The sequence below is a fragment of the Phyllobates terribilis genome, unplaced genomic scaffold (assembly GCF_046119375.1).
Source record: "Phyllobates terribilis strain yellow unplaced genomic scaffold, ASM4611937v1 Scaffold_5__5_contigs__length_657084704, whole genome shotgun sequence".
In the NCBI taxonomy this organism is placed as follows: domain Eukaryota; kingdom Metazoa; phylum Chordata; class Amphibia; order Anura; family Dendrobatidae; genus Phyllobates; species Phyllobates terribilis.
Genome location: NW_027362765.1, coordinates 155,213,672 through 155,227,131, shown reverse-complemented (window position 1 = coordinate 155,227,131; position 13,460 = coordinate 155,213,672). Strand labels below are relative to the sequence as shown.

General features: G+C 41.3%; 1 protein-coding gene across 4 annotated transcripts in view; it reads right to left on the bottom strand.

The window, feature by feature from the left end:
• Nucleotides 1-11,105: 11,105 nt before the first annotated feature.
• Nucleotides 11,106-13,460, bottom strand: part of LOC141272477 (all-trans-retinol 13,14-reductase-like) — a 27,921-nt gene continuing 25,566 nt past the window's right edge. For all 4 annotated transcript variants that reach the window (XM_073683245.1, XM_073683247.1, XM_073683249.1 and 1 more), the window contains exon 12: nucleotides 11,106-11,379. The gene's annotated coding sequence lies outside the window, so the exon portion shown is untranslated. The remainder of the gene's footprint in view (nucleotides 11,380-13,460) is intronic.

Below are 13,460 nucleotides of genomic sequence, written 5' to 3'. Positions count from 1 at the left end.
ACTGATTTCATAATACTGCCATTTATTTTCCAAATAAAGAAAGAAAACACTATAGAGTTGTGACTAAATTATGATGCATACTGTGGACAAATAAATAATACTATCAAAGAGTGACAAAAAAATAAATACATTTGCCATGCTCAGATAAACAATATCTCAATATAGTATTCACATAAATTATACTAATAAGTTGTTACTAAATAAAACATACTATAGAAGCTACATGTCGCCATTAATAGTGGTGGCCACAAACCTCTCTCTAGTTATAGTCTGACTAAAAGCAAAGAGAGTACAATAATTAAAAACTTGATTTTTAATAATACCATAATTAAAATGAGTCATGCTCAAACAAGCACAGATATCAGATAAGCAACACACAAATAATCAAAAAATGGGACCATGAATGATAAAGTGCCCAAAGATACAGGGTAAAAAGGTTAGAACTCGCCCATTACTCTGTGGGTACCCAGTACTCCTGGAGGCTGAAGCCTGGGGCTGGGAAAAAGGTCCAGTGAACTAATGTCCCCTGTTGTGCCTCGTGTAATGATTCCCGCTCTAACAAGGCAATACCCAAGTAAGATCTATACTTAATAGGACCCCTAAATTCCTTCCGACGCGTTTTTGCCCCGATGGTGAGGCATCATCAGGGGAGTGTACTCGTAAAGTGGAGTCAATGATGGTAGAGTATAGTAAGTACAGCACAGGGCTCTGCAGTAGCAAGAACCCCAAGAAAGATGTGCAGAGTGCACAACCTCAGGAGCATATAGGCCATTCATGCTCCCATTTTTTGATTATTTATGTGTTGCTTATCTGTTATCTGTGTTTGTGTGAGCATGGCTCATTTTATTATGGTATTATTAAAAGGTAAATAAAACATTACATCATAGAGTGACCAAATAAATAATACCGCCTTACTGTGACCAAATATATAGTGCGACTATACCAGGGGTGGACATGCTATTGGTGTAACTTATGTAGCTGCATAGGGGCCCAAAAGGTAAGGTGGCCCACTTCCACCTCCAAAGTAGGTGGAATTGTGCATTATGACGAGCTATTAGACGGCAATGAGCCGATATATTGTTCTTGCACAGGGGTCCTCTTCTGTTTGTGTCTGCTTCTGGACTATACCGTCCCCATATAAATAATACCTGCATACAGTGACAAAATAATAAGACCACTACATGAAGGAATAAATAATATCACTTTGCAGTGACCAAATAAAATATACCAAGTGACAAAATAAATAATATAGTGTCAAAAATAATACTACAAACAGGGATAAAATAAATAATTTCAACATACAGTGCCAAAAAAGAAATCTTACATACAGTGATCAAATAAATAATACCACTAAACTGTGACAAAGTAAAACATATCATAAAGTGACTAAATAATAAATATTGCCATACTGGGGCCAAAAAAATAATACCACAATACAATGACAAAAACAAAACCGCATTTAGGGAAGAAATAATTTTAACATACAGTGACAAAAAAAAAAAGTTCCATACAGTGACCAAATACTACCAGCATAAAATAATCAGATAAATAGGATCGCTAAGTAGTGATCAAATAAAACATTGACCAAATAAATAATACCACAAAACTGTGACCAAATAAGTAGTATCACTATACAGTCCTCAAAAAACTAATATCAGTGTACACTGACCAAAACAATGCAGAATTAATACCATCATGCACTGACCAAATAGAAAATGCCATCATAAAGTGACCAAATAGTAATTCCAAAAATAGAACCCCTGACATTTTTATCTGTATTTCAAGTTCTTGATCTATAATCAGTGGAAATCAATGACTCTAAGTCAGGGATGTTAAACTCAAATACACAGAGGGCAAAATGTAAAACTTGGGCAAAGTTGTGGGCCAAACAGTATACAGTATACACTATGTGGGCCCACATAGTCCTCCATACAGTATAATGGACCCCACATTGTTCTCCATACAGAATAATGGGCCCCACATAGTCCTCCATACAGAATAATGGACCCCAGATTGTTTTCCATAGAGAATAATGGGATCATATAGTCCTCCACACAGAATAATGGGCCCCACATAGTCCTCCATACAGAATAATAGCCCCACATAGTCCTCCATACAGTATAATGGGCCCCACATAGTCCTCTATACAAAATAATGGGCACCACATAGTCCTTCATACAGAATAATGGGCCCCACATAGTCATCCATACAGTATTACGGGTACCACATAGTCCTCCATACAGTACAATGAGCACTACATAGTCCTCCATACAGAATAATGGGCTCCACATAGTCCTCCATACAGAATTATGGGCCCCACATAGTTCTCCATACAGTATAATGGGTCCCACATAGACCTCCATACAGAATAATGGGTCCCACATAGACCTCCATACAGAATAATGGGCGCACCACATAGTCCTCCGTACAGTATAATGGGCTCACATAGTCCTCCATACAGTATAATGGCCTATGTAGTCCTCCATACAGAATAATGGGCCCCACATAGTCCTCCATACAGAATAATGGCCCCACATAGTCCTTCATACAGTATAATGGGCCCCACATAGTCCTCCATACAGAATAATGGGCCCCACATAGTCCTCCATACAGAATAATGGCCCCACATAGTCCTCCATACAGTATAATGGGCTCACATAGTCCTCCATACAGTATAATGGGCTCACATAGTCCTCCATACAGTATAATGAGCCCCACATAGTCTTCCATACAGTATAATGGGCCCCACATAGTCCTCTGTACGCTTTTATTTGTACTATGGTCTCATGTTTTTAATTTTTTCAAAATAAAGGCTATTTTTTAAGTCAATTTCACGAGTTGCTGGACAACTACTCTTTCATCATAGTCCTCCATACAGTATGATGGGCTCACACAGTCCTCCATACAGTATAATGGCCCCACATAGTCCTCCATACAGTATAATGGGCCCCACATAGTCCTCCATACAGTATAATGGGCCCCACATAGTCCTCCATATAGTATAATGGCCCCCCATAGTACTCCATACAGTGTAATGGGTCCCACATAGTCCTCTTTATAGTATTATGGGCCCCACATTGCCTTCTATACACTATAATGGGCCCTATAAAGTCCTCCATACAGAATAATGGTCCCATATAGAGGTGGCGGTTCTGGTGTCGAGGGCCAAATATAATCACCCTGCGGGCCAGAGTTTGTCATGTATGCGCTAAGTCATCTATGTCCAGTTGGGCCCCGACATCCCTGTCTTCTTGTAAAGTCTGCACAGAACTAGAGAACTGGAACTAAAGATGGTTGCACCTTCTACCTGGTTTTAGCGACGACCTTGGGGTAAACGTAGAAAGTCTCATAAAGTTCATTGGGGTGCAACAAAAAACAACTAAAGACCTAGCTGTTTATGCCAAGCTGTCCCCCCTATTGGAAAAAATGAGCTACTAATAGGATCTGACTACATTGGTAGCTGCCAGTTGCAAACAAGGTAATGAATAGTGTGTCACTGTGTTTTGCCTACTGGGACTTTATTATACCAGGGCCCTGGAGAGAAAGTATCAACACTCACACAGCACCTGGAGCAGCGCCAACTACAGATACACAGCTGTTTGTATTCACAAGACAATGATTGGCACCATCACCATGTGTGGGTATAGGAGACCTAATAACGGGACACAATTGTGCCAGTGTTGTGCCCCCGCAGTCAAATAGGTCAATTCCTGCTTCCTTCAGCTTCACAATGACATTGGTAGAGCCTGGCATGGTAATTGGGATTTGTCTAAACGAGACGGCACATGCTACCAGGCATCGGTCTCCACCCTGCGGCTCCATAGCTGTTGTGAAACTACTACTCTCAGCATTCCAGGGCTGCTGCAGGTTGTCAGGTCATACTGGGGGTTGTAATTTCACAACAGGTATGGAGCCACCAGAAATATAAGCCTCAGCATTGCTTGCGATAAACTCATGTAAAAGGGTCTGAATTATCCCTTGCTTTTTTTTTAAGTTACTTTTATTTTTTGTCATGTGCTGTACATTGACATTTTTTGTGCCAAAGTCTTCTTTTGCGGAAGTACAGGTGCATCTCGCTAAATTAGAATATCATCAAAAAGTAAATTTATTTCAGTTCTTCAATACAAAAAGTGAAACTCATATATTATATAGTCATTACAAACAGAGTGATCTATTTCACGTGTTTATTTCTGTTAATGTTGATGATTATGGCTTACAGCCAATGAAAACACAAAAGTCATTATCTCAGTAAATTAGAATACTTTATAACAACAGCTTAAAAACTGTTTTTAAAATCCGAAATGTTGGCTTACTGAAATGTATGTTCAGTAAATGCACTCAATACTTGGTCGGGGATCCTTTTGCATCAATTACTGCATCAGTGCAGCGTGGCATGGAGGCAATCAGCCTGTGGCACTGCTGAGGTGTTATGGAAGCCCAGGTTGCTTTGATAGCAGCCTTCAGCTCGTCTGCATTGTTGGGTCTGGTGTCTCTCATCTTCCTCTTGACAATATCACATAGATTCTCTATGGGATTAAGGTCAGGCGAGTCTGCTGTCCAATCAAGCACAGTGATACTGTTGTTTTTAAACCAGGTATTGGTACTTTTGGCAGTGTGGACAGGTGCCCAATCCTGCTGGAGAATGAAATTTCCATCTCCAAAAAGCTTGTCGGCAGAGGGAAGCATGAAGTGCTCTAAAATTTCCAGGTAGACGGCTGCACTGACTTTGGTCTTGATAAAACACAGTGGACCTACACCAGCAGATGACATGGCTCCCCAAACCATCACTGATTGTGAAAACTTCACACTAGACCTCAAGCAGCTTGGATTGTGTGCCTCTCCACTCTTCCTCCAAGTGAAAATTGGAACTCTGGGACCTTGTGGAGTGTGTCAATGACTGCCTTCTGGACATCTGTCAAGTCAGCAGTCTTCCCCATGATTATGGAGCTTACTGAAACAGACTAATGGACCTTTTTAAATGTTTAGGAAGCCTTTGCAGGTGTTTTTTGTTAATTATTTTAATTTACTGAGATAATGACTTTTGTGTTTTCATTGGCTGTAAGCCATAATCATCAACATTAACAGAAATAAAAACTTGAAATAGATCACTCTGATTGTAATGACTCTACATAATATATGAGTTTCACTTTTTGTATTGAAGAACTGAAATAAATTAACTTTTTGATGATATTCTAATTTAGTGAAATGCACCTGTAATGGCACATCAGGAATACTGAAAGCATCTCCCGTAATGGCGACCGTAATGTACAAGTAGGAAATAGGCTTCAAAATAGGCACAACTTGAAAGAAGAATTTGGCGAAAAGCAAAAAACAGCCTCAAAACAAAAGACAAAAAGATAGGTACAAATGCAATAACGAATCGGGTGCTGAATCTTTTTATTAACTGTTACTGTCCAGGCTCCAGGTTTTGTGTCTAGAATGTGAAAAGTTAATATGAAAACAGAGTGTAAATGATTCACTACTGTATTCCCTAATTGCTTGTCTTGTTTTTGCAATTTCACTTGCAGATCTCCCTAGGTATCCTCTTAAACAGCATTGGTCCAGTTTCTCTCCACTATGCCCTACACACCAATACTCCCTTACCCCCGGGTCAGCACAGCATAGGCACCATATCAGTGGTGGATTGTCCATCCAGGATTTAGAGTAGGAGCCATGCCCAGAAAGGGTTTAAAGAGGACCTGTTACTTGTCATAAAAATATATATATACTGTATATATATTTTTTTAACCTGGTACAAATGCCGCTAAATCTTGCATTGCATTTCTTGTGTTCCTGTGCCTTTCCAATCCTGAGATATGGCATCTCTTCCCTATATACAGTGGTGTAAAAAAGTGTTTGCCCCCTTCCTGATTTCTTATTCTTTTGCATGTTTGTCACACTTAAATGTTTCAGATCACAAAAAAATGTACACATTAAACAAAGATAACACAAGTAAACACAAACTGCAATTTTTAAATGAAGGTCTTTATTATTAAGGGAAAAGAAATCCAAACCTACAGGGCTCTGTGTGAAAAAGTGATTAGCCCCCCCCCCCTCCTTTAAAACATAAATTAACTGTGGTTTATCACATCTTTGGGAAACTGAGTTCAATTTTCCTAGCCACACACAGGTCTGATTACTGCCACACCTGTTCTCAATCAAGAAATCACTTAAATAAGACCTGCCTGACAAAGTGAAGTAAACCAAAAGATCCACAAAAGCTAGACATCAATCCAAAGAAATTCAGGAACAAACAAGAAACAAAGTAATTGAGATCTATCAGTCTAGAAAAGGTTGTAAAGCCATTTCTAAAGCTTTGGGACTCCAGCGAACCACAGAGAGAGCCATTATCCACAAATGGTGAAAACATGGAACAGTGGTGAAGCTTCCCAGGAGTGGCCAGCCAACCAAAATTACCCCAAGAGTGCAGAAACGACTCATCCAAGACTCGTCACAAAACACCCCACATTAACATCCAAAGAACTGCAGACCTCACTTGCCTTAGTTAAGGTCAGTGTTCATGAAAATCACCATAACAAGCAGACTGGGCAAAAATGGCATGCATTGCAGAGTTCCAAGACGAAAACCACTGCTGAGCAAAAAGAACATAAAGACTCGTCTCAGTTTTGCCAGAAAGTATCTAGATGATTGCCAAGACTTTTGAGAGAATACTCTGTGAACTGACGAGACAAGAGTTGAACTTTTTGGAAGGTGTATGTGCCATTACATCTGGCGTAGAAGTAACACAGCACTTTAGAAAAGAAACATCATACCAACAGTAAAATATGGTGGTGGTAGTGTGATGGTCTGGGGTTGTTTTGCTGCTTCAGGACCTGGAAGACTTGCTGTGGTAAATGAAACCATGAATTCTGCTGTCTACCAAAAAATCCTAAAGGAGAATGTCTGGGCATCTGTAAGTGACCTCAAGCTGAAGCGCACTTGAGTTATGCAGCAGGACAGTGATCCAAAACACACCAGCAAGTCCACCTCTGAATGGCTTAAGAAAAACAAAATTAAGACTCTATAGTGGTCTAGTCAAAGTCCTGACCTTAATCTGATTGAGATGCTGTGGCATGACCTTAAAAAGGCAGTTCATGCTCGGAAACCCTCCAATGTGGCTGAATTACAACAATTTTGCAAAGATTAATGGGCCAAAATTCCTCTAGAGCGTTGTAAAAGACTCATTGTCAGTTATCGCAAACGCTTGATTGCAGTTGTTGCTGCTAAGGGTGGCCCAACCAGTTATTAGGTTTAGGGGGCAATCACTTTTTCATACAGGGTCCTGTAGGTTTGGATTTCTTTTTCCCTTAATAATAAAGACCTTCATTTAAAAACTGCATTTTGTGTTTACTTGTGCTATCTTTGTCTAATATTTAAATTTGTTTTGTGATCTGAAACATTTAAGTGTGACAAATATGCAAAAGAGTAACAAATCAGGAAGGGGACAAACACTTTTTCACACCACTGTATGTCTAGCTTTTTTTATCCAACTGCTCGTGGTCCACAAGAACACTCCTAAGGCCGGTTTCACACCTCCGTATATCTCCAGTACCGGTAAAACCGGTTCTGGAGATATCCATGTCCCGTGTGGCACACGTGTGGCAACCGTGTGACGCATCAGGATCACACGGACCAGCGTCTGGAAATCAGCGTTACAGGTAGTGCTGTTCCCAAGCACCAGTACTGAACACTGCACTCATCATGGTTCCCTGCCGGCACTGCGATCAGCACCAGCAGGGACAATGATGAGAATAAAATAATAAAAACCATATACTCACCTCTCCTAGGTGTCCCCTGCTGTAATCCATGTGACCGCAGACACAGAAAAGCTGGGGAGAATGTGCGGCTCCGAAGCTGAGCTCAGGAGCGGTGTCCTGTCAATCACTTGAGTGCAGCTCCGGAGCGGCTCATTCTCCCCGGCTTCTCTGTGTCAGCGGTCACATGGATTACAGTGGGGGACACCTAGGAGAGGTGAGTATATGGTTTTTATTACTTTATTCTTATTTTTACACAGAGACAATGTGGGAGCAGACTACCACTGCCCTCATCATGGTCCCTGCTGGTGCTGATTGCAACGTCGGCAGGGAACCATGATGAGTGCAGGTTTTTAAAAAGTAAATCCATCAAACCTTTATGTCTTCTATCTTTTGCTGCATTCTCGAGTAATTAGCATTTTAATTCATATACAAATAAGGTGTTACATTCTCTGGGTGTGACAGAGCATATAAGAAGTCTCTGCCTCCTGAGGTTGTTTCTCTGCCTAGTGCCTCTTTAGCTTGATTAATAGCTCACTGTCTGCGTGATATCCGGAGGGAGGCAAGGAGATCAGACAGTGATATATCAATCAAGATAAAGAGGCTGGTGCTTGCTTGGGAAACAGCATGAAAAGGCAGAAGCCTTGGAAAGTGCTCTATTACCACCAGAACACTTAATGCCTCATTTGCATATGAATTATTTTCATGTGTTGTCCATGTTTTTCAATATTTTCTGGTCCTAACAAGGCAGCTCTGGCCTAAAGATGAAGATGAGGCCAGTACGCTCCACATCACTGTACATGTGCTGGTTGTCACCAGGCTGCCTTGTGGTGATGTATCCACACCAGAGCACCTAATGCACTATTCTCATAATCAGTTTGTATTAAAGGTGTTGTCCACCACTCGACAATCCTGTATTAAAAGTTCCAGTCTAATGAAGACAAAAAAGTGCATGCTTTCCTTCAGACTGATGCCGCTTCTGCGACTGTGTCTCCCAGAAGTCACGTGTCTAGCCTATAAGAGGCTAAGTGTGGCATGCAGAAATAGTGCTGTTGCAGAGTGTGACATGCAGAAGTAGTGCTGTTGCTTTAAAAGCATTCAGCAACTATTAGAAGTAACACAAGCACATTAGACAGGAAGTGTTGTGCTCCAGAAGCATCCAGCAACGAGAGGGATTAACACAGTCACAGGAGAAGGGGAGTGTTTTAGCAGAGCCCCAGAGGGATTGTGGGGAAGTTCTTTACTGTCTGGCTGGAGCCAAAGAGAAAGGTGGTATGTGTGTGTTCTGTATCTCACAGAAGCGCCCCTGCAAGTGAAAAGGATTCAAGTCAGGAGTGAAGCTAAGCACAGGTCAGGTAGAGTTCCTGAACTAACAGTGCAGAGTATTGTCAGGCAGAAAGATAAGGACTGGAAGAAATAGTGTCACAGGGATCATCTCCCTCAGCAACCCCCCCCCCCCCTCCATCTCACTGTACTGTAAACAATGCTGTGTTTATTAATGTGCCTTTGCATTGGAACTGTGCTGTCCTGTACTACTGGGAAGACTGTGAACTGCTGTGCTGCTAAGGAAACTGTACTGTTTGTCACTGGAGCCTGTTGCTGATAAGACTTAACTTGCCCTGCTGTGCAGCTTCTTATTAAATGCTACTGTTCTACCGTTTATGAGGACTCTTGTCAAGTGTGTCTGGTCAGCAAGTGAAACAACCTACGTATCTGTGACTGAGGGTCAATACTCCTGTGTGCCTGAGAGAAGCTGCAGCACATAGTCTATGGTCGCCCTGAGTAATGGTTCCCCCAGGATTCCAAAGAATTCATGTAACCAGTCTCGCCCCTATCTGAACCTAGCGGCGTGCGTGTATCATAAGGCCTAGTTATAATCAGCCATATTGTCTCCAGTCGTTCATATGACGTCTTTACTTTTGATTCTACTTAACCTGATAGCTCTCCTCGTTTCCTAGTCTCTTTCCTCATGTGCAGGGCATTAAAGTAGCTTAGATAGTCATGGTTAGGCCGGGGTCCCACTAGCGAATCACATCTGATGCAATAGCATCGGATGCGATATGCTAATGACATTCAGCTCCTGCTCTGCTGCGAGCGTGATCCGAGTGTCAGTGCTCCGTGCACCGATCCCCTCGCACAGAGAAGATCGCAGCACAGCTGCGGAGGGGATGGAGAAATCAATTTCTCCATCTCCTCTGTTGCTGGCATCGGTGGGAATTGCACTGCACTCGGGTGATATCCGAGTGCAGTGCGATGTTTCACAGGCACCCATAGGTTTATATGGGTGCGTGCGATCCGAATCCAGCATGCAATCGCAGCATGCTGAGATTTTTTTCCAGCCCGATCACAATCTAATCAAAGCTGGGGAAAAAAAAACGCCACTGAGCACAACATCATAGGACTAAATTGGTCCGAATACAATTAGATTTTTTATCGGATTGCATTCGTCCGATTTAATCGCAAGTGAGAGCTAGCCCCTATGACCACTAGCAACTAACTAACTGTCACTATGAGTTGTCGTAACTATGGATATCTAAGCTACTGCAATGCCCTGCACATGGGGTAAGCGACATAACGAATCAGAAGAACTATACTACATTTCTAATTGGAGGTATTTGCTAATATTATTATTATACCTACTACATATTGTGATAGGATCTTGGAGATGGGAATACCCCTCTATTTCCATTTTCTGAGGGTATTGATAGTAACGTGACTATAAAATTCTATAATAGACAATTGAGTCCTACTGAGGGTTTGAAGGTGTATTTTGCTCTTGGTGATCATGAATTGGGTTAAGAAAAAGTAATGCAATGTTTCTTTGTTCTTCTTATGTAAAATGGTACAAAACCCCCTGGCACCTAGTTTTCAGTGCTCACCCACTTATTCTGCCATCCCTACGATCATCTCTTGTATTGCCTGTATTCTCATCCCTCCGGATCTGCTCTGTTGTGTATCTCAATAAATCACTGTCTTCGCGCAATAAGATATCTCTACAGAGTTTACTCCCAAGTGAATTTTGAACACAGCCAATCAGTGGCCTCTGATAGGCTGCTCTGTAGGAATGCTGCAAGGCTGCTGCCAATCAGTGAACACTGATTGGCGGTAGCGATCACGTGACATTACAGTGCCTCATGACTGCTATGAGACATAGGGGAGATCACTGAAGAAGCATCATTCGTGGAGGCAACTAAGCACTTTTTTATTTTCTATACCAGACTGAGCCATTAAGAAGGGGTTGTCCTGTAGTGGACAACCCCTTTAAGAAATTCTCTACAAGCAATTTTCTTTTGTAAAAACCGTCTATTGGTGTTTTTAACTTTTTTTTTTTATCATAAGATAAAATCAGAATTAACTTTGAAGAAAAATCAACATTTTTATTTAGGGAACATTAACTCAGCTGTAATTAAATCTGTGCATTATTTATTGGTGACACATCTTATCCTTTCCTTCTGCAGGCCGCTCTTCATCTGCATGCTGATCGTGTTCTCAGTCCTGTGCCTTTGTGGTATCTGTAATAATGTCTGTCGTTTCCGAACTCGTTCTACACCGCCATCACCACGGGAGACACCTCTTATAAACATGGGTGCGCCACCACCATACGAGGAGGTAAGTCACAGCGTGCCTTAAAGGAATTGTCAAGGATTAGAAAAACAGGGCTGCTTTATTCTAAAACAGCACCACACCAGTCTACAGGTTGTGTGTGGTATTGCAGCTTAGTCCCATTTACTTCAATATAGCTGAATTGCAATACCAGACACACCCATGGACAGGTGTGGCGCTGTTTTTGGAAGAATGCAGCCATGTGTTTTCTAGTTCTGTGCGATCCTTTTAACTAGGAACTCTTAACATGCAATCAGAAGAGCGTGTAAGGATTTGTAACATGTGTATAGGGATTCGCCAGAAGAAGCTCACCAGTATACAGTATATACATTATAAGGCCACGTTCACATGCTCAGTATTCGGTCAGTATTTTACCTCAGTATTTGTAAGCCAAAACCAGGAGTGGAACAATCAGAGGAAAAGTATAATAGAAACACGTCACCAATTCTGTATTTATCACCACTCCTGGTTTTGGCTTACAAATACTGATGTGAAATACTGACCAAATACTGAACGTGTGAACGTGGCCTTAAAGGTGATCTCTACCATCAAAATTGTCCACTATAAATGATTTATTACAGTTTGGTGGAGATTAGTTGCTAGACTCTCAGTGTTGTGTGTATGGAAATGTGTCTCAGCATTACAACTTTTATTTCCCCATTTCTAGGTTACAGCCAAGCCTTTCCTTTACCCTCCCAGTTCCTCCAGTCCGCCATCTTACACCAGTGTGATCCTAAGCAGCCCAGACCCTACACCTCCTGTATTGGGGAGCTGACAACAGAGATACTTGAAACCCACTTATGTTTACTCTCCGATGTCACACAGATCAGTAGGAGGAACGTGTACATGGAGCATCACAGAATGAAGAAGACCATGTGGAGGTCATAAGGAGCAACCCAGAGAGCTAAAGAGTTTACAATGGGAAGAAAATACTGTATGTAGAGAGATGATGGCAATGAGTTATGGACATGTGTATGGAGTAATAGGAGGAGATATAGGGAGGTTATATGGAGTAATAGGAGGAGATATAGGGGAGGTTATATGGAGTAATAGGAGGAGATATAGGGGAGGTTATATGGAGTAATAGGAGGAGATATAGAGGAGGTTATATGGAGTAATAGGAGGAGATATAGGGAGGTTATATGGAGTAATAGGAGGAGATATAGGGAGGTTATATGGAGTAATAGGAGGAGATATAGAGAGGTTATATGGAATAATAGGAAGAGATATAGGGAGATTATATGGAGTAATAGGAGGAGATATAGGGAGGTTATATGGAGTAATAGGAGGAGATATAGGGAGGTTATATGGAGTAATAGGAGGAGATATAGGGAGGTTATATGGAGTAATAGGAGGAGATATAGGGAGATTATATGGAGTAATAGGAGGAGATATAGGGAGATTATATGGAGTAATAGGAGGAGATATAGGGAGGTTATATGGAGTAATAGGAGGAGATATAGGGAGGTTATATGGAGTAATAGGAGGAGATATAGGGAGGTTATATGGAGTAATAGGAGGAGATATAGGGAGATTATATGGAGTAATAGGAGGAGATATAGAGAGGTTATATGGAATAATAGGAAGAGATATAGGGAGATTATATGGAGTAATAGGAGGAGATATAGGGAGGTTATATGGAGTAATAGGAGGAGATATAGGGAGGTTATATGGAGTAATAGGAGGAGATATAGGGAGGTTATATGGAGTAATAGGTGGAGATATAGGGAGGTTATATGGAGTAATAGGAGGAGATATAGGGAGGTTATATGGAGTAATAGGAGGAGATATAGGGAGGTTATATGGAGTAATAGGAGGAGATATAGGGGAGGTTATATGGAGTAATAGGAGGAGATATAGGGAGGATATATGGAGTAATAGGAGGAGATAGGGAGGCTATATGGAGTAATAGGAGAGATATAGGGAGGTTATGGGGAGTAATAGGAGGAGGTATAGGGAGGGTTATATGGAGAAATAGGGGGAGATATAGGGAGGTTATATGGAGTAATAGGAGGAGATATAGGGAGGTTATATGGAGTAACAGGAGGAGATATAGGGAGGTTATATGGAGTAATAGGAGGAGGATATAGGGAGGTTATGATG